The sequence below is a fragment of the Nicotiana tomentosiformis genome, chromosome 2 (genome assembly GCF_000390325.3).
Source record: "Nicotiana tomentosiformis chromosome 2, ASM39032v3, whole genome shotgun sequence".
Taxonomy (NCBI): domain Eukaryota; kingdom Viridiplantae; phylum Streptophyta; class Magnoliopsida; order Solanales; family Solanaceae; genus Nicotiana; species Nicotiana tomentosiformis.
In genome coordinates this window covers 126805134-126809359 of record NC_090813.1, presented here as the reverse complement: position 1 = coordinate 126809359, position 4226 = coordinate 126805134, and positions in this window count along the sequence as shown.

The window sequence follows — 4226 nt, the reverse complement described above, 5'->3', positions numbered from 1 at the left end:
GGAGTAGTATGGCCAGGGAATTGGAGATGGATATTTCTTATCAGCATGTTGTGGATATTGCCAGGAGAATCGAGGGCATGTTTGCCCGAGATAGAGAGGACAGGTAGGCCAAAAGGTCTCGAGAGGCTGGTTATTATTCAGGAGCTCGTGCCCCAGCAGCTCGCCATGGTAGGGGTTATGTGAGCTGCCCCGTTCATTCAGCCCTTCCAGCCTCCAGCGGTGTTCCAGCTCCTTCTAGACCCCAGGAGCCTTATTATGCACCGCCAGTATCTAGTGTGCCTCCTACACGGGGTGTTCCTAGCGACCAGTCCAGCAGACCTGACCCGAGCCAGTTACAGCAGCCATGCCCTCCCAGAGCTTATTTTGAGTGTGGAGACACTCGCCACATGGTGAGGGATTTCCCCAGGATTAAGAGGGGTGCACCTCCACAGACTATTCAGCCACAACGTGCTCCACCGGGTCCTCAGGCTATGATTACAGCACCAGCTTCCACCCCACCTTCTCAACCAGCTCGAGGTGGAGGTTGGGGAGGTAGAGGTCGCCCTAGAGGGGGAGGTCAGGCCAGATATTATGCACTTCCTGCCCGGTCTGTCATAGAGATGCGTCGGTATTATTTGATCCAGGCTCTACATATTCTTATGTGTCCTCTTATTTTGCCCCGTATTTGGGCGTATTTTGGGATTCTTGTAGTTCCCCTATTTATGTATCTACTCCTGTGGGAGATTCTCTTGTTTTGGACCGCGTGTATCAGTCGTGTTTGATTGCTCTTAGTGGTTTTGAGACCAGAGCTGATTTATTATTACTCAGCATGGTAGACTTTGATATTATTTTGGGCATGGACTGGTTGTCACCCCATTATGCTATTCTTGATTGTCACGCTAAAACCGTGATGCTGGCTATGCTAGATTTACCGCGATTAGAGTGGCGAGGTACCTTAGAGCATACTCCCAACAGAGTTATTTCTTTTCTCAAAGCTCAACAAATGGTTGAGAAGGGGTGTGACGCGTATCTAGCTTATGTGAGAGATATCAGTATTGATACCCCTATAGTTGAGTCAGTTCCAGTAGTGAGGGACTTTCCAGATGTGTTTCCAACTGATCTTCCGGGCATGCCGCCCGACAAAGATATTGATTTTGGCATTGATTTGTTGCCGCGCACTCAGCCCATCTCTATTCCTCCATATTGTATGGCTCCTCCTGAATTGAAGGAGTTGAAAGAGCAGTTACAAGAATTGCTTGATAAAGGCTTCATTCGGCCCAGTGTGTCACCTTGGGGTGATCCTGTCTTATTTGTGAAGAAGAAGGATGGTTCTATGCGGATGTGTATTGATTACCGCCAGTTGAACAAAGTCACAATGAAGAACAAGTATCCATTGCCTCGTATTGATGACTTATTTGATCAGTTACAGGGTGCCAGAGTGTTTTCCAAGATTGACTTGCGTTCAGGTTATCATTAGTTGAAGATTCGGGAGCCGGATATCCCAAAGACTGCTTTCAGGACCAGATATGGTCACTATGAGTTTCTTGTTATGTCTTTTGGGTTGACCAATACCCCAATAGCTTTTATGCACTTGATGCATAGTGTGTTCCGACCTTATCTTGACTCATTCATCATTGTATTTATTTACGACATTCTGGTATATTCCCGGAGTCAAGAGGATCATGAGCAGCACCTGAGGACTGCACTTCAGACCTTGAGAGAAAAGAAGTTATATGCAAAATTTTCAAAGTGTGAGTTTTGGCTAGACTCAGTGGCATTCTTGGGTCATATATTATCGAGTGAGGGGATCCAGGTGGATCTGAAGAAGATTGAAGCAGTGCAGAGTTGGCCTAGACCGTCCTCAGCTATAGAGATCCGGAGTTTTCTTGGTTTGGCCGGGTATTATCGTCGCTTTATAAAGGGATTCTTATCTATTGCAGCACCTATGACCAGGCTGACCCAAAAGGGTGCTCCATTCAGGTGGACAGAGGAATGTGAGGAGAGCTTTCAGAAACTCAAGACAGCTTTGACTACAGCCCCAGTATTGGTATTACCTACAGGTTTGGGGTCTTATACTGTATATTATGATGCATCGCGGATTGGTCTCGGCGCAGTGTTGATGCAGGACGGTAAGGTGATTGCCTACGCGTCCAGACAGCTGAAGGTGCACGAAAAGAACTATCATGTCCATGACCTTGAGTTAGCAGCTATTGTTCATGCCTTGAAGATATGGCGGCATTATTTGTACGGTGTTCCTTGTGAGATTTACACTGATCATCGGAGTTTGCAACATCTGTTTAAGTAGAAAGATCTTAACTTACGTCAGGAGAGGTGGTTGGAGCTACTTAAGGATTATGATATCACTATTTTGTACCACCCTGGGAAGGCCAATGTGGCGGTCGATGCTTTGAGTCGCCAGGCAGAGAGTTTGGGGAGTTTAGCATATCTACCAACAACAGAGAGGCCATTGGCGTTGGATGTTCAGGCCTTAGCAAGCCAGTTTGTGAGATTGGATATTTTTTAGCCGAGTCGAGTATTGGCTTGTGTGATCTCTCGGTCTTCTCTTTATGATCGTATCAGGGAGCGTCAGTATGATGAACCCCATCTGCTTGTCCTTAAGGACACGGTCCAGCACGGTGATGCTAAGGAGGTCACTATTAGAGATGATGGTGCATTGAGGATGCAGGGCAGACTATGTGTGCCCAATGTAGATGGTTTGCGTGAGTTGATTCTCTAGGAGGCTCACAGTTTGCGGTACTCTATTCATCCTGGTGCCGCAAAGATGTATCAGGACTTGAAATAATATTACTGGTGGAGGAGAATGAAGAAGAACATAGTAGAGTATGTGGCTCGATGTTTGAATTGCCAGCAGGTAAAATATGAGCATCAGCGACCAGGTGGATTGCTTCAGAAGTTAGAGATTCCGGAGTGGAAATGGGAGAAGATCGCTATGGATTTCATTGTTGGACTCCCACGGACTCAGCGGAGGTTTGATGTAGTTTGGGTGATTGTGGATAGGCTGACCAAGTCGGCTCATTTCATTCCTGTGATGACTACCTATTCTTCCGAGCAGCTAGCTTGAATCTACATCCGTGAGATTGTCAGGCTTCATGGCATAACGGTATCTATTATCTCTGACCGGGGTACGCAGTTTACTTCACGGTTCTGGAGAGCTGTACAACATGAATTGGGTACTAGGGTTGAGTTGAGCACAATATTTCACCCTCAGACGGACGGGCAGTCCGAGAGCACTATTCAGATATTAGAGGATATGCTCCGTGCGTGTGTGATAGATTTTTGGGGTGCTTGGGACCAGCTCTTACCACTTGCAGAGTTTGCTTACAACAACAGTTATCAGTCCAGCATTCAGATGGCACCGTATGAGGCTCTGTACAGTAGGCGGTGTCGGTCTCCAGTGGGTTGGTTTGAGCCCGGCGAGGCCAGATTATTGGGTACGGACTTGGTTCATGATGCCTTGGCAAAGATGAAGGTGATTCAGGATAGACTTCGCACAGCGCAGTCCAGACAGAAGAGTTATGCGGATCGGAAGGTACGCGAGGTGGCATTCATGATTTGAGAGCGAGTCTTGCTCCGGTTTTTTCCTATGAAGGGCGTTATGAGGTTCGGGAGGAAGGGCAAGTTGAGCCCTCGGTATATTGGGCCTTTTGAGATACTTAAGAAAATTAGGGAGGTGGCTTATGAACTTGCTTTGCCACCTAGTCTATCAGGTGTTCATCCAGTGTTCCATGTATCCATGCTCCGAAAGTATGTCGGGGATCCGTCTCACATTTTGGATTTCAGTACAGTACAGCTGGACAGTAATTTGACTTATGATGTGGAGCCGGTGGCTATTTTAGACCGGCAGGTTCGAAAGCTGAGGTCAAAGAACATAGCATCAGTGAAGGTGCAGTGGAGAGGCCAGCCAGTCGGAGAAGCTACTTGGGAGATTGAGTAGGAGATGCGGAGAAAATACCCACACTTATTTGAGACTCCAGGTATTATTCTAAACCCGTTCGAGGACGAACGTTTGTTTAAGAGGGGGAGAATGTAACGACCCGACCCGTCGTTTTGAGTATTATAACCTCGTTTCCCCATTTACTACTCAATTTATGCTTTACATTTGTTATGTGACTTGCCAGGGGTAATTGGTTCGGGTCCGGTGAGATTTTGTTTTTGAATGATTTGGAACACCAAGTTCCAAGGTTTCGAAATTCAATTGAAAAGGTTGACCAGATGTTGACGTATGT